A 22,385-nucleotide genomic window follows, 5' to 3' on the forward strand; every position below is an offset into this window, starting at 1 on the left:
ATAAAACACGGTGAAAAAACAAATAACTGTAAAAATAGAGCATTTTTTTCACCCCAAATACAGAATCAAGGTGTTATAGAATTACTTATGTATAAAACAATGGACACCCCAATAGCATCAGTATTAGACCACTTTTTCACCCCAATTACAGACTCAAGGCCTAATGGAATTACTTATCTATAAAACAAGGTGGAAAACCAAATAACTGTAAAAATAGAGCGCTTTTTAACCCCAAATACAGGATCATGGCATTATAGAATTAATTATTTATAAAACAATGTGGGCACCACAATAACAGTAGTATTAAACAATCGTCATTCCCCTTCATTGCGCCCGCTCCTTACAAAGAATTAGTTTGTCACTAAGCTAATTCAGCCATGCAACCAAACAGAATTTTTGAAAACTTTACTTATATCTCTAATTATCACTTTTCATACTATTGCCACCCTCACCACTTTGTTACAGTGCCACTATTCTGACTCTTCATAATGTTGTCACCCTCACCAGTTTGTTACAGGGCTACTAATGTCCCTGTATAGCCATATTGACATCACCGTTTATTTTTTCATTCTTCTGATCCATCAGAAGAACAGGAAAAAAGGGTCTTGTCTTTTGAGTGACAATAAGGCCTCTATCACATGGTCAGTATCTTGCATCAGGATTGGATCATGATTTGGAAGCTAAAAGAAGGAATGGGTCCAAAACGCAGAAGACATGCAAATATTTCCATCACATATTATCTCTGTTTTGGACCCACTCCTGTTTTTGCCTTGACAATAGTAATACAATGCTGACCAAATACTGATAGTTTGAAGGCAGATGCTGAAACTACAGGATTTTTGGGCTGTTCTTCTGATGGATCAGAAGAATGGAAAAAGAAACAGTGATGTGAACACAGCCTTACTGCTGACACCCTCCACACTGTCATGGGGCCACTACTTGAATCTTGGGGTACTGCACGGTTAAGTCCATGCAGATAAATTAGAGCTGATCCTAATATTGAACTGTAAGGCTAAGTTTACACTTCTGTTATTTGGTCAGTTATTTCCATCACTTAGGGCTTATGCACATGAAAGTATTTTCTTTCCGTGTCCGTTCCGGGTTTTTTTGCGGACCGTATGCGGAACTATTCATTTCAATGGGTCCGCAAAAAAAACTGAAGTTACTCCGTGTGCATTCCGTTTCTGTATGTACGTAATTCCGTTCCGCAAAAAAATAGAACATGTCCTATTATTGTCCGTATTACGAACAAGGATAGTACTGTTCTATTAGGGGCCAGCTGTTCCATTCCGCAAAATACGGAACGCACAACGACATCATCCATATTTTTAGCGGATCCGTATTTTGCGGACCGCAAAATACATATGGTTGTGTGCATGAGCACTAATTGTGAGACAAGTTCAGGAGCCAAGCCTACTCTCGGATTAGGTATTATGAATAGATCTGCACCTGTTCTGTGTCTTCCAGCCACACCTGCTTTGGGTTGACATTAGCCGATGAGAATAAATGACCAAATATGTGTGAACTAAGCTTAATAGTGATGTACAGACATTCTACAGCTAACAGAAGGGATTCAAAGGCATGTGTTTACACTGTCATAACATAGATTAAAACATGGATTTTTTTCTCCACTACTTTTTTGGCTCTTCCTCCATGTCGATTTAGTTCCACTAAAGCTGGGATGCTAAACCTGCAGCTCTCCAGCTGTTTTAAAACTACAACTCCCACTATGCCCTGCTGTAGGCTGATAGCTGTAGTCTATCCAGGCATGCTAGGAGTTGTAGTTTTGCAACAGCTGGAGAGCCACAAGTTGGGCATCTCTGCACTAAAGAGTCATTGGGACACCTGCAGCGTTTTATTTTTGTTTTTTTAAGTTTTTTTGCTTTACTGAAGGATGTTGTGTGCTTTTTTTCTTGCTTAGCTGGGGGTTAGCTACAGTAGGAATGTTGGTGGCTTGTACAATGATGTGCACATTCATATACTGTATGTGACTTGCCTGTCATTCTGACACACTGTACCTGTTTCGGTACCATAAAGGACTAGCTATGCATGTTGCTGCACTGGACAGTGATGTTTACCAGGACAAATTCCACTTAAAGTTTAACTTCAGGCCATGATAGACCTGATTTAATGTGCTTTGTGATTGATTAATTAATTCGTAATGAAGCAAAAAAAAATTGAAAAATTTGGCGAATGTTTGAAAACTTCACTCATCTTTACTCATAACTCATTCAATACATCTAAGTGTTTGTTCACCACTCCACCATTCATAAAGGAGCCATTACAGCTAGTCAAATCCATAAAAAAAAATACTGCAACACCTGTGAACAGAATCTTGGATAATGCTCCTTAGACCAATAAACAGCAGTATAGCAGTAGTTTTAAACCTTTTTATTACCACTTCTGACATTATACAGTAGTCCCTCGAGATAAAACAGTCTCAGGATACAATATTTTCAGCATAAATGGAATTTCCTAGGACATTGTAATTTGAAACTACTGTAGACTCAACATACAATGTCTCAGATTCAGATCCAACCAAACAACATTGCCTTTGGTTGTATATTAGTTCCTCTATACAGTACATTGCGGTACTACATCTCCTGTAGTGCCCTCTGTCTATGCCAGGATGAGCTCCTACTTTAGATGTTAGGTCAGGATGGCTCCATGTTATTTTTTTTGTGTAATGTGTGTGCTATAAGACGCTGAAAGAGCTTCTGTCCTCATTACAAAATGTGATTTATAGCTTCCATGATCTATTCCTGACTGTTATATATAAGGATTAGTTTTTTCAGTCTTAGAGTACTTTCACACTAGCGTTTTTCTTTTCCGATATTAAGCTCCGTCACAGGGGCTCAATACCAGAAAAAAACGGATCAGTTTTATCCTAATGCATCAGTTCAGTCCCTCTTACGTTTTTTGGCCGGAGAAAATACCGCAGCATGCTGTATTTTTCTCTCCGGCCAAAAATCCTGAACACTTGCCGAAATTCCGGATCCGCATTAAAATTGCCGCATTGACGGATCCGTTCTTCCAGTGCGTGCATGCGCAGACCTTTAAATTTATTTAAAAAAATACCGGATCCGTTTTTCCTGATGACACCGGAAAGACGGATAAGGTATTTCAATGCATTTGACCGATTCCGTCTGACAAATACCATCCGTTTGCGTCCGGAGTGCCGGCGACAGAACTGCCTGCCGGAATCCTCTGCCACAAGTGTGAAAGTACCCTCAGTTATCTGACTTTTTTCTTAAATCTTCATATTTTCTTATTTTGAGATGCTATTTTGGGGCTTGGAACCAATAACTAATTTCCCATAGAGTTATAGACTCAAGTTACAATGGTTTCAACATACGATGGTCACCAGGGAAGAAATTTGTATTGTAACTTTAAGGACCACTGTATAATCTCATGTGTGGATCTAAAAAAGGCCTTTAACATGCCAACTTTATACAGTTGCAAGAAAAAGTATGTGAACCCTTTGGAATGATATGGATTTCTGCACAAATTGGCCATAAAATGTGATCTGATCTTCATCTAAGTCACAACAATAGACAATCACAGTCTGCTTAAACTAATAACACACAAAGAATTTAATGTTACCATGTTTTTATTGAACACACATTGTAAACATTCACAGTGCAGGTGGAAAAGGTATGTGAACCCTTGGATTTAATAACTGGTTGAACCTCTTTTGGCAGCAATAACTTCAACCAAACGTTTCCTGTAGTTGCAGATCAGACGTGCACAACGGTCAGGAGTAATTCTTGACCATTCCTCTTTACAGAACTGTTTCAGTTCGGCAATATTCTTGCGATGTCTGGTGTGAATCGCTTTCTTGAGGTCACGCCACAGCATCTCAATCGGGTTGAGGTCAGGACTCTGACTGGGCCACTCCAGAAGGTGTATATTCTTCTGTTTAAGCCATTCTGTTGTTGATTTACTTCTATGCTTTGGGTCGTTGTCCTGTTGCAACACCCATCTTCTGTTGAGCTTCAGCTGGTGGACAGATGGCCTTAAGTTCTCCTGCAAAATGTCTTGATAAACTTGGGAATTCATTTTTCCTTCGATGATAGAAATCTGTCCAGGCCCTGATGCAGCAAAGCAGCCCCAAACCATGCTACACCCACCACCATACTTCACAGTTGGGATGAGGTTTTGATGTTGGTGTGCTGTGCCTCTTTTTCTCCATACATAGTGTTGTGTGTTTCTTCCAAACAACTCAACTTTGGTTTTATCTGTCCACAGAATATTTTGCCAGTACTGCTGTGGAACATCCAGGTGCTCTTGTGCAAACTGTAAACGTGCAGCAATGTTTTTCTTGGACAGCAGTGGCTTCCTCTGTGGTATCCTCCCATGAAATTCATTCTTGTTTAGTGTTTTACCTATCGCAGATTCGCTAACAGGGATGTTAGCATATGCCAGAGACTTTTGTAAGTCTTTAGCTGACGCTCTCGGATTCTTCATCACCTCATTGAGCAGTCTGTGCTGTGCTCTTGCACTCATCTTTACAGGACGGTCACTCCTAGGGAGAGTAGCAGCAGTGCTGAACTTTCTCCATTTACAGACAATTTGTCTTACCGTGGACTGATAAACAGCAATGCTTTTGGAGATACTTTTATAACCCTTTCCAGCTTTATGCAAGTCAACAATTCTTAATCGTAGGTCTTCTGAGAGCTCTTTTGTGCGAGGCATCATTCACATCAGACAATGCTTCTTGTGAAAAGCAAACCCAGAACTGGTGTGTGTTTTTTATAGGGCAGGGCAGCTGTAACCAAACCTCCAATCTCATCTCATTGATTGGACTCCAGTTGGCTGACACCTCACTCCAATTAGCTCTTAGAGATGTCATTAGCCAAGGGTTCACATACTTTTTCCACCTGCACTGTGAATGTTTACATGGTGTGTTCAATAAAAACATGGTAACATTTAATTTTTTGTGTGTTATTAGTTTAAGCAGACTGTGATTGTCTATTGTTGTGACTTAGATGAAGATCAGATCACATTTTATGACCAATTTGTGCAGAAATCCATATCATTCCAAAGGGTTCACATACTTTTTCTTGCAACTGTAGTCTTAAAATAAAATATTATTTTAATCCATAAATGGTTTTAGGAATAAATAAAAAAATGATGGTATATTAACCCCTTTGTATCCCATATGTCGAAGGTGTGTGAGAGGTAAATGAAGTGGGATCATCAGCTGATCCTGCTTCATATGCAGTGGGTACTGGCTGTGTATTACAGCTGGCATCTGGCTTTAATGACTCAGATCAGAGATAATCCCGGCCATGTTACTCCTCAGATGGTGCAGTCGATAGAGACCGTGGAATCTGAGTATTAAGACAGAGGGACTCCAATCAGGAACTATGAGAGCCTGGAGCCTTGTGGAGGCATCCAGATGTGTAAAAACATGCTGCCTACAAAGTCTTGCCCAAGGCACAGCTTGAAAGGCAGTCTGTCAGAATCCCATAGACAGCAATAGTATATGTACAAATCCCCTAAGGGAACAAAAAATTACAATGAAAGAATAAAAAAATTAAAAAAATTGTAGAACTTCAAAGCACCCCTCTTTTCAATCTTTTACCTATAGAAATAAACAATAAAATACATTACATTTACTTAAACTGGTTACTCTATGATTAATGTAAAAAATGAAAATCAGACATCATATAGTGCATGAAAAGCTCTTCCTAACAAAGCTAGAACCAGCTCTGTACCTTTGATCCAATTGCTCTGCTAGATTTACTGTATATCAAGCTTTCATCTCAAGGGGTGTGTCCTTTCTGCTGGAGCTCAGGGGGCGTGTCATTTCTGCTGCAGCTCAGGAGGCAGTTGAAGGATGAAACTAAGCATGTGCTGCCATCTCAGTAAGTAGGATAAATGAATAAGAAAAAAACAAAAAGCATATGGCGCTATACAGATATATTTTATTGAATAACTCAGTGGCTTTACCAAATTTTTTATTACATGTAATTACAAAAGTGTTCAGATTCAGGTGCTGGTTTGAAGACGGTATGAAAGTTTTCATTGGACAATCCCTTTAACAGTTCTAAAAGATATATAAAAAGATATAGACCAGTCTCAGGCTTTTCAAAATTGACTGTATGTAGACTCTCCTATAACTTTACTTTTACACGTGGTTAAATTCCTTTATGCTCCGCAGCTGACAGAACTCAGAATGGTACATTTTGTCATCAGAATTTCTTTGTAGTGCAGCCTTAGACCTCTTTCACACGGGCGTCATTTTTTTTGCCCGGATAAGATGCAGGTGCGTTGCGGGAAAATGCACGATTTTTCCGCGCGAGAGCAAAACATTGTAATGCATTTTGCACGCGTGTGAGAAAAATCGGCATGTTTGGTACCCAAACCCGAACTTCTTCACAGAAGTTCGGGTTTGGGTTAGGTGTACTGTAGATTGTATTATTTCCCCTTATAACATGGTTACAATGGAAAATAATAGCATTCTTAATACAGAATGCTTAGTAAAATAGGGCTGGAGGGGTTAAATTTTTTTTAAAAATAATTTAACTCACCTTAATCCACTTGATCGCGTAGCCGGCATCTCTTCTGTCTTCTTCTTTGCTGTGCACAGGAATAGGATCTTTGATGACGTCACTGTGCTCATCACATGGTTCATCACCATGGTGAGGGGCCATGTGATTGGATCATGTGATGTGACGTCACTAGGGATGAGCGAACCCGAACTGTATAGTTCGGGTTCGTACCGAATTTTGGGGTGTCCGTGACACGGACCCGAACCCGAACATTTTCGTAAAAGTCTGTGTTCGGGTTCGGTGTTCGGCGCTTTCTTGGCGCTTTTTGAAAGGCTGCAAAGCAGCCAATCAACAAGCATCATACTACTTTCCCCAAGAGGCCATCACAGCCTTGCCTACTATTGGCATGGCTGTGATTGGCCAGTGCAGCATGTGACCCAGCCTCTATATAAGCTTGGGTCACGTTGCGCTGCACGTCACTCTGCTGATTCAAGCATAGGGAGAGGTTGCAGCTGCGACGTTAGGGCGAGATTAGGCAGTGATTAACTCCTCCAAAAGACTTCATTCTGTGATCGATCTGCAGCTGTGGATCATTGAAGAGCTAGTATTGACTTGCTCACATTTTTGAGGCAGCCCAGAGCGTTTTTAGATCACTTTTTTTCTGGGGTGATCGGCGGCCATTTTGTGACTTGTGGTGCGCCAGCACAAGCTATCACCAAGTGTATTTAACCATCAATAGTGTGGTTATTTTGTGCTATATCCTACATCAGCTGCAGGCTGAGCCTGTGTCACCGAAGTGCATTTAACCATCAACAGTCTGGTTATTTTTTGGCCATATACTACATCAGCTGCAGGCTGAGCCTGTGTCACCGAAGTGCATTTAACCATCGACAGTCTGATTATATTTTGGCCATATACTACATCTGGTGCAGGCTGAGCCTGTGTCACCCAAGTGCATTTAACCATCAACAGTCTGGTTATTTTTTGGCCATATACTACATCAGCTGCAGGCTGAGCCTGTGTCACCGAAGTGCATTTAACCATCAACAGTCTGATTATTTTTTGGCCATATACTACATCTGGTGCAGGCTGAGCCTGTGTCACCCAAGTGCATTTAACCATCAACAGTGTGGTTATTTTTTGGCCATATACTACATCAGGGGCAAGTTGAGCCTGTCACCCAGCGCCTAAAAAATAGATCTGACATTTCTATTCAACCAAATCTGTACTGTTTTAGCTGGTCAAGTTATTTGTAGCAACCGTAAAAGCCCTTTTTTTTTTCTGGGTTGAAAAACTATTCCCAAATTTGCCATTCTCAAAATAACTAGTTTCTGGTATTTGAGGCCTACTTGAAATCTATCCCAAAAAGGATATCTTACATTGAAGGTACTGATAGTGTCATTCAGAAAAACCTAAGACACACGCTACCGTGCAGATAGAAGTCTGATTCTGAGATTAAACCTTAACCTGTCACACAGTGCAAAAAAAAACAGGTCTCACATTTCTATTCAAGCAAATCTGTACTGTTTTAGCTGGTCAAGTTATTTGTAGTGACCGTAAAAGCACACTTTTTTTTCTGGGTTGAAAAACTATTCCCAAATTTGCCATTCTCAAAATAACTAGTTTCTGGTATTGGAGGCCTACTTGAAATCTATCCCAAAAAGGATATCTTACATTGAAGGTACTGATAGTGTCATTCAGAAAAACCTAAGACACACGCTACCGTGCAGATAGAAGTCTGATTCTGAGATTAAACCTTAACCTGTCACACAGTGCAAAAAAAAACAGGTCTCACATTTCTATTCAAGCAAATCTGTACTGTTTTAGCTGGTCAAGTTATTTGTAGTGACCGTAAAAGCACACTTTTTTTTCTGGGTTGAAAAACTATTCCCAAATTTGCCATTCTCAAAATAACTAGTTTCTGGTATTGGAGGCCTACTTGAAATCTATCCCAAAAAGGATATCTTACATTGAAGGTACTGATAGTGTCATTCAGAAAAACCTAAGACACACGCTACCGTGCAGATAGAAGTCTGATTCTGAGATTAAACCTTAACCTGTCACACAGTGCAAAAAAAAACAGGTCTCACATTTCTATTCAAGCAAATCTGTACTGTTTTAGCTGGTCAAGTTATTTGTAGTGACCGTAAAAGCACACTTTTTTTTCTGGGTTGAAAAACTATTCCCAAATTTGCCATTCTCAAAATAACTAGTTTCTGGTATTGGAGGCCTACTTGAAATCTATCCCAAAAAGGATATCTTACATTGAAGGTACTGATAGTGTCATTCAGAAAAACCTAAGACACACGCTACCGTGCAGATAGAAGTCTGATTCTGAGATTAAACCTTAACCTGTCACACAGTGCAAAAAAAAACAGGTCTCACATTTCTATTCAAGCAAATCTGTACTGTTTTAGCTGGTCAAGTTATTTGTAGTGACCGTAAAAGCACACTTTTTTTTCTGGGTTGAAAAACTATTCCCAAATTTGCCATTCTCAAAATAACTAGTTTCTGGTATTGGAGGCCTACTTGAAATCTATCCCAAAAAGGATATCTTACATTGAAGGTACTGATAGTGTCATTCAGAAAAACCTAAGACACACGCTACCGTGCAGATAGAAGTCTGATTCTGAGATTAAACCTTAACCTGTCACACAGTGCAAAAAAAAACAGGTCTCACATTTCTATTCAAGCAAATCTGTACTGTTTTAGCTGGTCAAGTTATTTGTAGTGACCGTAAAAGCACACTTTTTTTTCTGGGTTGAAAAACTATTCCCAAATTTGCCATTCTCAAAATAACTAGTTTCTGGTATTGGAGGCCTACTTGAAATCTATCCCAAAAAGGATATCTTACATTGAAGGTACTGATAGTGTCATTCAGAAAAACCTAAGACACACGCTACCGTGCAGATAGAAGTCTGATTCTGAGATTAAACCTTAACCTGTCACACAGTGCAAAAAAAAACAGGTCTCACATTTCTATTCAAGCAAATCTGTACTGTTTTAGCTGGTCAAGTTATTTGTAGTGACCGTAAAAGCACACTTTTTTTTCTGGGTTGAAAAACTATTCCCAAATTTGCCATTCTCAAAATAACTAGTTTCTGGTATTGGAGGCCTACTTGAAATCTATCCCAAAAAGGATATCTTACATTGAAGGTACTGATAGTGTCATTCAGAAAAACCTAAGACACACGCTACCGTGCAGATAGAAGTCTGATTCTGAGATTAAACCTTAACCTGTCACACAGTGCAAAAAAAAACAGGTCTCACATTTCTATTCAAGCAAATCTGTACTGTTTTAGCTGGTCAAGTTATTTGTAGTGACCGTAAAAGCACACTTTTTTTTCTGGGTTGAAAAACTATTCCCAAATTTGCCATTCTCAAAATAACTAGTTTCTGGTATTGGAGGCCTACTTGAAATCTATCCCAAAAAGGATATCTTACATTGAAGGTACTGATAGTGTCATTCAGAAAAACCTAAGACACACGCTACCGTGCAGATAGAAGTCTGATTCTGAGATTAAACCTTAACCTGTCACACAGTGCAAAAAAAAACAGGTCTCACATTTCTATTCAAGCAAATCTGTACTGTTTTAGCTGGTCAAGTTATTTGTAGTGACCGTAAAAGCACACTTTTTTTTCTGGGTTGAAAAACTATTCCCAAATTTGCCATTCTCAAAATAACTAGTTTCTGGTATTGGAGGCCTACTTGAAATCTATCCCAAAAAGGATATCTTACATTGAAGGTACTGATAGTGTCATTCAGAAAAACCTAAGACACACGCTACCGTGCAGATAGAAGTCTGATTCTGTGATTAAACCTTAACCTGTCACACAGTGCAAAAAAAAAACAGGTCTCACATTTCTATTCAATGGTCTGCCGGGTGTTCACTCCAAGGTCATGAAAGTCACGCCTGTGGCCACCCCGTTCTCCGAGGGATATGTCCTGAAATCCAGCTGAAAGCTGCAGAACATCAGTCGGAGGTCTCTCCACAACTGGCGGGCCTCTCTGGCACCCTCTTTCCACAAGCAAAGGCTCGGCTGGTGGCTGCTGGAATCCTTTCAATGCGTCTAGGTTCTTGAGCCTCTTGCTCCTGTCCAGGCTGTCCTTCGCTGGGCTGCCCCCTGGCACGTGCTCTACCGCGGGCTCTGGCTTGTCCACTCATCTTCTATTCCTGAGAGGATATAAACCGCTAATAAGGTCAATTTGCCGCCTAGCAGCTCCGCCGTGGCACAATCACCTCAGAACTCGCACACTGGTGACTTTAGGTATCTTCACTGGTCACTTTGAGCAGAATGATGACATCCGAGTCACGGCACCAAATGTAACCCTCTTTTCCTTGCACCATCTGCGACACCTCCAGCTTTCACACTCACTCGGTCACCAGCTCCTCCAGGCATAAACTCTAAGTGGACTCTAAGGGACGACACTCAGGTTTTCTGTGGTTTAAAGCTTTATTGAGGTGGAGTGCACTTGGCTGGAGCCTGTAATACAACAGGGAAACACTGCCACTATGTGGTATACAGCCAGGTCACCAGCCCACCTATATCATAACAAGCAGTCATTATATTACATTCCCACATACATGTTACAGGATATAACAAAGCATACAGAAAAATGAACAAGAGAAAATCATTTACAAAGATATTGCAGCAGGGTGACCTGGAATACAGCATGTCTTGCAGCCATTTTAGGAAGAACACATGGCTCTCTAACTGTACATCATCTACTCAGCCTAGCATGTGCTGCAGGGTTTAAAGGCTGCTAAAAAACATACAGTCACCTCTTTACATTCTACAGAACTATTATGGGTATATATTATAACTTTTTACAATAGATAAATTAACTTTAGCTTTAGAGAACTTAGACAGAGATCCTACCTCCTTCAAAGAAAATGTCTGCACTGAGGAGACCAAACCAAGTAGCAGAATACACAGGGGGCTTTCTGGAAGAGTCCACTGTAAAGACTCTGTCTGTTAAAACTTTCCTCAGTTATCTAATAGCACATTTGAAGAGGTTTATTTAGCATGTCCTGACTGTCTGCTAACAGCTTATGAATATATGGAACTATATTTAACAAGTGATCATTGCTGCAGCTCCTGTATATTGGTATGACCCTATTGCAAACCTGCAGACTGGATATTTGGTGAAACATCATGTGGTTCATATCGACTGTACTTACACCACTGACTTGGTGCCTGGGCCTAAATATGTGACAGTGGCCTGTTCCAGTGGTGGGTGACGTGATGCCTGATTCTCTGCTATGACATGAAGAAAGATTCTGCGCTGACATAAGGTCAGATTCTCTGCTACGGGACCTCTCTCCTCTGCCTGGGTGCCTGGGCCTAAATGTGTGACAGTAGCCTGTTCCAGTGGTGGGTGACGTGAAGCCTGATTCCCTGCTATGACATGAAGACTGATTCTGTGCTGACATAAGGCCAGATTCTCTGTTACGGGACCTCTCTCCTCTGTCTGGGTGCCGGGGCCTAAATGTGTGACAGTGGCCTGTTCCAGTGGTGGGTGACGTGATGCCTGATTCTCTGCTATGACATGAAGACAGATTCTGTGCTGACATAAGGCCAGATTCTCTGTTACGGGACCTCTCTCCTCTGCCTGGGCCTAAATGTGTGACAGTGGCCTGTTCCAGTGGTGGGTGACGTGAAGCCTGATTCTCTGCTATGACATGAAGACTGATTCTGCGCTGACATAAGGCCAGATTCTCTGTTACGGGACCTCTCTCCTCTGCCTGGGTGCCTGGGCCTAAATGTGTGACAGTGACCTGTTCCAGTGGTGGGTGACGTGATGCCTGATTCTCTGCTATAACATGAAGACAGATTCTGTGCTGACATAAGGCCAGATTCTCTGTTACAGGACCTCTCTCCTCTGTCTGGGTGCCGGGGCCTAAATGTGTGACAGTGGCCTGTTCCAGTGGTGGGTGACGTGATGCCTGATTCTCTGCTATGACATGAAGACAGATTCTGTGCTGACATAAGGCAGATTCTCTGTTACGGGACCTCTCTCCTCTGCCTGGGCCTAAATGTGTGACAGTGGCCTGTTCCAGTGGTGGGTGACGTGAAGCCTGATTCTCTGCTATGACATGAAGACTGATTCTGCGCTGACATAAGGCCAGATTCTCTGTTACGGGACCTCTCTCCTCTGCCTGGGTGCCTGGGCCTAAATGTGTGACAGTGGCTTGTTCCAGTGGTGGGTGACGTGATGCCTGATTCTCTGCTATGACATGAAGACAGATTCTGTGCTGACATAAGGCCAGATTCTCTGTTACAGGACCTCTCTCCTCTGTCTGGGTGCCGGGGCCTAAATGTGTGACAGTGGCCTGTTCCAGTGGTGGGTGACGTGATGCCTGATTCTCTGCTATGACATGAAGACAGATTCTGTGCTGACATAAGGCTAGATTCACTGTTACGGGACCTCTCTCCTCTGCCTGGGCCTAAATGTGTGACAGTGGCCTGTTCCAGTGGTGTGTGACGTGAAGCCTGATTCTCTGCTATGACATGAAGACTGATTCTGCGCTGACATAAGGCCAGATTCTCTGTTACGGGACCTCTCTCCTCTGCCTAGGTGCCTGGGCCTAAATGTGTGACAGTGGCCTGTTCCAGTGGTGGGTGACGTGATGCCTGATTCTCTGCTATGACATGAAGACAGATTCTGTGCTGACATAAGGCCAGATTCTCTGTTACAGGACCTCTCTCCTCTGTCTGGGTGCCGGGGCCTAAATGTGTGACAGTGGCCTGTTCCAGTGGTGGGTGACGTGATGCCTGATTCTCTGCTATGACATGAAGACAGATTCTGTGCTGACATAAGGCCAGATTCTCTGTTACGGGACCTCTCTCCTCTGCCTGGGCCTAAATGTGTGAAAGTGGCCTGTTCCAGTGGTGGGTGACGTGAAGCCTGATTCTCTGCTATGACATGAAGACTGATTCTGCGCTGACATAAGGCCAGATTCTCTGTTACGGGACCTCTCTCCTCTGCCTAGGTGCCTGGGCCTAAATGTGTGACAGTGGCCTGTTCCAGTGGTGGGTGACGTGATGCCTGATTCTCTGCTATGACATGAAGACAGATTCTGTGCTGACATAAGGCCAGATTCTCTGTTACAGGACCTCTCTCCTCTGTCTGGGTGCCGGGGCCTAAATGTGTGACAGTGGCCTGTTCCAGTGGTGGGTAACGTGATGCCTGATTCTCTGCTATGACATGAAGACAGATTCTGTGCTGACATAAGGCCAGATTCTCTGTTACGGGACCTCTCTCCTCTGCCTGGGCCTAAATGTGTGACAGTGGCCTGTTCCAGTGGTGGGTGACGTGAAGCCTGATTCTCTGCTATGCATGAAGACTGATTCTGCGCTGACATAAGGCCAGATTCTCTGTTACGGGACCTCTCTCCTCTGCCTGGGTGCCTGGGCCGAAATGTGTGACAGTGGCCTGTTCCAGTGGTGGGTGACGTGAAGCCTGATTCCCTGCTATGACATGAAGACTGATTCTGTGCTGACATAAGGCCAGATTCTCTGTTACAGGACCTCTCTCCTCTGTCTGGGTGCCTGGGCCTAAATGTGTTACAGTGGCCTGTTCCAGTGGTGGGTAACGTGATGCCTGATTCTCTGCTATGACATGAAGACAGATTCTGTGCTGACATAAGGCCAGATTCTCTGTTACGGGACTTCTCTCCTCTGTCTGGGTGCCGGGGCCTAAATGTGTGACAGTGGCCTGTTCCAGTGGTGGGTGACGTGATGCCTTATTCTCTGCTATGACATGAAGACAGATTCTGTGCTGACATAAGGCCAGATTCTCTGTTACGGGACCTCTCTCCTCTGCCTGTGCCTAAATGTGTGACAGTGGCCTGTTCCAGTGGTGGGTGACGTGAAGCCTGATTCTCTGCTATGACATGAAGACTGATTCTGCGCTGACATAAGGCCAGATTCTCTGTTACGGGACCTCTCTCCTCTGCCTGGGTGCCTGGGCCTAAATGTGTGACAGTGGCCTGTTCCAGTGGTGGGTGACGTGATGCCTGATTCTCTGCTATAACATGAAGACAGATTCTGTGCTGACATAAGGCCAGATTCTCTGTTACAGGACCTCTCTCCTCTGTCTGGGTGCCGGGGCCTAAATGTGTGACAGTGGCCTGTTCCAGTGGTGGGTGACGTGATGCCTGATTCTCTGCTATGACATGAAGACAGATTCTGTGCTGACATAAGGCCAGATTCTCTGTTACGGGACCTCTCTCCTCTGCCTGGGCCTAAATGTGTGACAGTGGCCTGTTCCAGTGGTGGGTGACGTGAAGCCTGATTCTCTGCTATGACATGAAGACTGATTCTGCGCTGACATAAGGCCAGATTCTCTGTTACGGGACCTCTCTCCTCTGCCTAGGTGCCCTGGGCCTAAATGTGTGACAGTGGCCTGTTCCAGTGGTGGGTGACGTGATGCCTGATTCTCTGCTATGACATGAAGACAGATTCTGTGCTGACATAAGGCCAGATTCTCTGTTACAGGACCTCTCTCCTCTGTCTGGGTGCCGGGGCCTAAATGTGTGACAGTGGCCTGTTCCAGTGGTGGGTGACGTGATGCCTGATTCTCTGCTATGACATGAAGACAGATTCTGTGCTGACATAAGGCCAGATTCTCTGTTACGGGACCTCTCTCCTCTGCCTGGGCCTAAATGTGTGAAAGTGGCCTGTTCCAGTGGTGGGTGACGTGAAGCCTGATTCTCTGCTATGACATGAAGACTGATTCTGCGCTGACATAAGGCCAGATTCTCTGTTACGGGACCTCTCTCCTCTGCCTAGGTGCCTGGGCCTAAATGTGTGACAGTGGCCTGTTCCAGTGGTGGGTGACGTGAAGCCTGATTCTCTGCTATGACATGAAGACTGATTCTGCGCTGACATAAGGCCAGATTCTCTGTTACGGGACCTCTCTCCTCTGCCTAGGTGCCTGGGCCTAAATGTGTGACAGTGGCCTGTTCCAGTGGTGGGTGACGTGATGCCTGATTCTCTGCTATGACATGAAGACAGATTCTGTGCTGACATAAGGCCAGATTCTCTGTTACAGGACCTCTCTCCTCTGTCTGGGTGCCGGGGCCTAAATGTGTGACAGTGGCCTGTTCCAGTGGTGGGTGACGTGATGCCTGATTCTCTGCTATGACATGAAGACAGATTCTGTGCTGACATAAGGCCAGATTCACTGTTACGGGACCTCTCTCCTCTGCCTGGGCCTAAATGTGTGACAGTGGCCTGTTCCAGTGGTGGGTGACGTGAAGCCTGATTCTCGGCTATGACATGAAGACTGATTCTGCGCTGACATAAGGCCAGATTCTCTGTTACGGGACCTCTCTCCTCTGCCTAGGTGCCTGGGCCTAAATGTGTGACAGTGGCCTGTTCCAGTGGTGGGTGACGTGATGCCTGATTCTCTGCTATGACATGAAGACAGATTCTGTGCTGACATAAGGCCAGATTCTCTGTTACAGGACCTCTCTCCTCTGTCTGGGTGCCGGGGCCTAAATGTGTGACAGTGGCCTGTTCCAGTGGTGGGTGACGTGATGCCTGATTCTCTGCTATGACATGAAGACAGATTCTGTGCTGACATAAGGCCAGATTCTCTGTTACGGGACCTCTCTCCTCTGCCTGGGCCTAAATGTGTGAAAGTGGCCTGTTCCAGTGGTGGGTGACGTGAAGCCTGATTCTCTGCTATGACATGAAGACAGATTCTGCGCTGACATAAGGCCAGATTCTCTGTTACGGGTCCTCTCTCCTCTGCCTAGGTGCCTGGGCCTAAATGTGTGACAGTGGCCTGTTCCAGTGGTGGGTGACGTGATGCCTGATTCTCTGCTATGACATGAAGACAGATTCTGTGCTGACATAAGGCCAGATTCTCTGTTACAGGACCTCTCTCCTCTGTCTGGGTGCCGGGGCCTAAATGTGTGACAGTGGCCTGTTCCAGTGGTGGGTGACGTGATGCCTGATTCTCTGCTATGACATGAAGACAGATTCTGTGCTGACATAAGGCCAGATTCTCTGTTACGGGACCTCTCTCCTCTGCCTGGGCCTAAATGTGTGACAGTGGCCTGTTCCAGTGGTGGGTGACGTGAAGCCTGATTCTCTGCTATGCATGAAGACTGATTCTGCGCTGACATAAGGCCAGATTCTCTGTTACGGGACCTCTCTCCTCTGCCTGGGTGCCTGGGCCGAAATGTGTGACAGTGGCCTGTTCCAGTGGTGGGTGACGTGAAGCCTGATTCCCTGCTAAGACATGAAGACTGATTCTGTGCTGACATAAGGCCAGATTCTCTGTTACAGGACCTCTCTCCTCTGTCTGGGTGCCTGGGCCTAAATGTGTTACAGTGGCCTGTTCCAGTGGTGGGTAACGTGATGCCTGATTCTCTGCTATGACATGAAGACAGATTCTGTGCTGACATAAGGCCAGATTCTCTGTTACGGGACTTCTCTCCTCTGTCTGGGTGCCGGGGCCTAAATGTGTGACAGTGGCCTGTTCCAGTGGTGGGTGACGTGATGCCTGATTCTCTGCTATGACATGAAGACAGATTCTGTGCTGACATAAGGCCAGATTCTCTGTTACGGGACCTCTCTCCTCTGCCTGTGCCTAAATGTGTGACAGTGGCCTGTTCCAGTGGTGGGTGACGTGAAGCCTGATTCTCTGCTATGACATGAAGACTGATTCTGCGCTGACATAAGGCCAGATTCTCTGTTACGGGACCTCTCTCCTCTGCCTGGGTGCCTGGGCCTAAATGTGTGACAGTGGCCTGTTCCAGTGGTGGGTGACGTGATGCCTGATTCTCTGCTATAACATGAAGACAGATTCTGTGCTGACATAAGGCCAGATTCTCTGTTACAGGACCTCTCTCCTCTGTCTGGGTGCCGGGGCCTAAATGTGTGACAGTGGCCTGTTCCAGTGGTGGGTGACGTGATGCCTGATTCTCTGCTATGACATGAAGACAGATTCTGTGCTGACATAAGGCCAGATTCTCTGTTACGGGACCTCTCTCCTCTGCCTGTGCCTAAATGTGTGACAGTGGCCTGTTCCAGTGGTGGGTGACGTGAAGCCTGATTCTCTGCTATGACATGAAGACTGATTCTGCGCTGACATAAGGCCAGATTCTCTGTTACGGGACCTCTCTCCTCTGCCTGGGTGCCTGGGCCTAAATGTGTGACAGTGGCCTGTTCCAGTGGTGGGTGACGTGATGCCTGATTCTCTGCTATAACATGAAGACAGATTCTGTGCTGACATAAGGCCAGATTCTCTGTTACAGGACCTCTCTCCTCTGTCTGGGTGCCGGGGCCTAAATGTGTGACAGTGGCCTGTTCCAGTGGTGGGTGACGTGATGCCTGATTCTCTGCTATGACATGAAGACAGATTCTGTGCTGACATAAGGCCAGATTCTCTGTTACGGGACCTCTCTCCTCTGCCTGGGCCTAAATGTGTGACAGTGGCCTGTTCCAGTGGTGGGTGACGTGATGCCTGATTCTCTGCTATAACATGAAGACAGATTCTGTGCTGACATAAGGCCAGATTCTCTGTTACAGGACCTCTCTCCTCTGTCTGGGTGCCGGGGCCTAAATGTGTGACAGTGGCCTGTTCCAGTGGTGGGTGACGTGATGCCTGATTCTCTGCTATGACATGAAGACTGATTCTGCGCTGACATAAGGCCAGATTCTCTGTTACGGGACCTCTCTCCTCTGCCTGGGTGCCTGGGCCGAAATGTGTGACAGTGGCCTGTTCCAGTGGTGGGTGACGTGAAGCCTGATTCTCTGCTATGACATGAAGACTGATTCTGCGCTGACATAAGGCCAGATTCTCTGTTACGGGACCTCTCTCCTCTGCCTGGGTGCCCTGGGCCTAAATGTGTGACAGTGGCCTGTTCCAGTGGTGGGTGACGTGATGCCTGATTCTCTGCTATGACATGAAGACTGATTCTGCGCTGACATAAGGCCAGATTCTCTGTTACGGGACCTCTCTCCTCTGCCTGGGTGCCTGGGCCTAAATGTGTGACAGTGGCCTGTTCCAGTGGTGGGTGACGTGATGCCTGATTCTCTGCTATGACATGAAGACTGATTCTGCGCTGACATAAGGCCAGATTCTCTGTTACGGGACCTCTCTCCTCTGTCTGGGTGCCGGGGCCTAAATGTGTGACAGTGGCCTGTTCCAGTGGTGGGTGACGTGATGCCTGATTCTCTGCTATGACATGAAGACAGATTCTGTGCTGACATAAGGCCAGATTCTCTGTTACGGGACCTCTCTCCTCTGCCTGGGCCAAAATGTGTGACAGTGGCCTGTTCCAATGGTGGGTGACGTGAAGCCTGATTCTCTGTTATGACATGAAGACTGATTTTGCGCTGACATAAGGCCAGATTCTCTGTTACAGGACCTCTCTCCTCTGCCTGGGTGCCTGGGCCTAAATTTGTGACAGTGGCCTGTTCCAGTGGTGGGTGACGTGATGCCTGATTCTCTGCTATGACATGAAGACAGATTCTGTGCTGACATAAGGCCAGATTCTCTGTTACAGGACCTCTCTCCTCTGTCTGGGTGCCGGGGCCTAAATGTGTGACAGTGGCCTGTTCCAGTGGTGGGTGACGTGATGCCTGATTCTCTGCTATGACATGAAGACAGATTCTGTGCTGACATAAGGCCAGATTCTCTGTTACGGGACCTCTCTCCTCTGCCTAGGTGCCTGGGCCTAAATGTGTGACAGTGGCCTGTTCCAGTGGTGGGTGACGTGATGCCTGATTCTCTGCTATGACATGAAGACAGATTCTGTGCTGACATAAGGCCAGATTCTCTGTTACAGGACCTCTCTCCTCTGTCTGGGTGCCGGGGCCTAAATGTGTGACAGTGGCCTGTTCCAGTGGTGGGTGACGTGATGCCTGATTCTCTGCTATGACATGAAGACAGATTCTGTGCTGACATAAGGCCAGATTCACTGTTACGTGACCTCTCTCCTCTGCCTGGGCCTAAATGTGTGACAGTGGCCTGTTCCAGTGGTGGGTGACGTGAAGCCTGATTCTCGGCTATGACATGAAGACTGATTCTGCGCTGACATAAGGCCAGATTCTCTGTTACGGGACCTCTCTCCTCTGCCTAGGTGCCTGGGCCTAAATGTGTGACAGTGGCCTGTTCCAGTGGTGGGTGACGTGATGCCTGATTCTCTGCTATGACATGAAGACAGATTCTGTGCTGACATAAGGCCAGATTCTCTGTTACAGGACCTCTCTCCTCTGTCTGGGTGCCGGGGCCTAAATGTGTGACAGTGGCCTGTTCCAGTGGTGGGTGACGTGATGCCTGATTCTCTGCTATGACATGAAGACAGATTCTGTGCTGACATAAGGCCAGATTCTCTGTTACGGGACCTCTCTCCTCTGCCTGGGCCTAAATGTGTGAAAGTGGCCTGTTCCAGTGGTGGGTGACGTGAAGCCTGATTCTCTGCTATGACATGAAGACTGATTCTGCGCTGACATAAGGCCAGATTCTCTGTTACGGGACCTCTCTCCTCTGCCTAGGTGCCTGGGCCTAAATGTGTGACAGTGGCCTGTTCCAGTGGTGGGTGACGTGATGCCTGATTCTCTGCTATGACATGAAGACAGATTCTGTGCTGACATAAGGCCAGATTCTCTGTTACAGGACCTCTCTCCTCTGTCTGGGTGCCGGGGCCTAAATGTGTGACAGTGGCCTGTTCCAGTGGTGGGTGACGTGATGCCTGATTCTCTGCTATGACATGAAGACAGATTCTGTGCTGACATAAGGCCAGATTCTCTGTTACGTGACCTCTCTCCTCTGCCTGGGCCTAAATGTGTGACAGTGGCCTGTTCCAGTGGTGGGTGACGTGAAGCCTGATTCTCTGCTATGCATGAAGACTGATTCTGCGCTGACATAAGGCCAGATTCTCTGTTACGGGACCTCTCTCCTCTGCCTGGGTGCCTGGGCCGAAATGTGTGACAGTGGCCTGTTCCAGTGGTGGGTGACGTGAAGCCTGATTCCCTGCTATGACATGAAGACTGATTCTGTGCTGACATAAGGCCAGATTCTCTGTTACAGGACCTCTCTCCTCTGTCTGGGTGCCTGGGCCTAAATGTGTTACAGTGGCCTGTTCCAGTGGTGGGTAACGTGATGCCTGATTCTCTGCTATGACATGAAGACAGATTCTGTGCTGACATAAGGCCAGATTCTCTGTTACGGGACTTCTCTCCTCTGTCTGGGTGCCGGGGCCTAAATGTGTGACAGTGGCCTGTTCCAGTGGTGGGTGACGTGATGCCTGATTCTCTGCTATGACATGAAGACAGATTCTGTGCTGACATAAGGCCAGATTCTCTGTTACGGGACCTCTCTCCTCTGCCTGTGCCTAAATGTGTGACAGTGGCCTGTTCCAGTGGTGGGTGACGTGAAGCCTGATTCTCTGCTATGACATGAAGACTGATTCTGCGCTGACATAAGGCCAGATTCTCTGTTACGGGACCTCTCTCCTCTGCCTGGGTGCCTGGGCCTAAATGTGTGACAGTGGCCTGTTCCAGTGGTGGGTGACGTGATGCCTGATTCTCTGCTATAACATGAAGACAGATTCTGTGCTGACATAAGGCCAGATTCTCTGTTACAGGACCTCTCTCCTCTGTCTGGGTGCCGGGGCCTAAATGTGTGACAGTGGCCTGTTCTAGTGGTGGGTGACGTGATGCCTGATTCTCTGCTATGACATGAAGACAGATTCTGTGCTGACATAAGGCCAGATTCTCTGTTACGGGACCTCTCTCCTCTGCCTGGGCCTAAATGTGTGACAGTGGCCTGTTCCAGTGGTGGGTGACGTGAAGCCTGATTCTCTGCTATGACATGAAGACTGATTCTGCGCTGACATAAGGCCAGATTCTCTGTTACGGGACCTCTCTCCTCTGCCTAGGTGCCCTGGGCCTAAATGTGTGACAGTGGCCTGTTCCAGTGGTGGGTGACGTGATGCCTGATTCTCTGCTATGACATGAAGACAGATTCTGTGCTGACATAAGGCCAGATTCTCTGTTACAGGACCTCTCTCCTCTGTCTGGGTGCCGGGGCCTAAATGTGTGACAGGGGCCTGTTCCAGTGGTGGGTGACGTGATGCCTGATTCTCTGCTATGACATGAAGACAGATTCTGTGCTGACATAAGGCCAGATTCTCTGTTACGGGACCTCTCTCCTCTGCCTGGGCCTAAATGTGTGACAGTGGCCTGTTCCAGTGGTGGGTGACGTGAAGCCTGATTCTCTGCTATGACATGAAGACTGATTCTGCGCTGACATAAGGCCAGATTCTCTGTTACGGGACCTCTCTCCTCTGCCTGGGTGCCTGGGCCGAAATGTGTGACAGTGGCCTGTTCCAGTGGTGGGTGACGTGAAGCCTGATTCTCTGCTATGACATGAAGACTGATTCTGCGCTGACATAAGGCCAGATTCTCTGTTACGGGACCTCTCTCCTCTGCCTGGGTGCCCTGGGCCTAAATGTGTGACAGTGGCCTGTTCCAGTGGTGGGTGACGTGATGCCTGATTCTCTGCTATGACATGAAGACTGATTCTGCGCTGACATAAGGCCAGATTCTCTGTTACGGGACCTCTCTCCTCTGCCTGGGTGCCTGGGCCTAAATGTGTGACAGTGGCCTGTTCCAGTGGTGGGTGACGTGATGCCTGATTCTCTGCTATGACATGAAGACTGATTCTGCGCTGACATAAGGCCAGATTCTCTGTTACGGGACCTCTCTCCTCTGTCTGGGTGCCGGGGCCTAAATGTGTGACAGTGGCCTGTTCCAGTGGTGGGTGACGTGATGCCTGATTCTCTGCTATGACATGAAGACAGATTCTGTGCTGACATAAGGCCAGATTCTCTGTTACGGGACCTCTCTCCTCTGCCTGGGCCA

Source organism: Bufo bufo, chromosome 1 (genome assembly GCF_905171765.1).
Source record: "Bufo bufo chromosome 1, aBufBuf1.1, whole genome shotgun sequence".
NCBI lineage: Eukaryota > Metazoa > Chordata > Amphibia > Anura > Bufonidae > Bufo > Bufo bufo.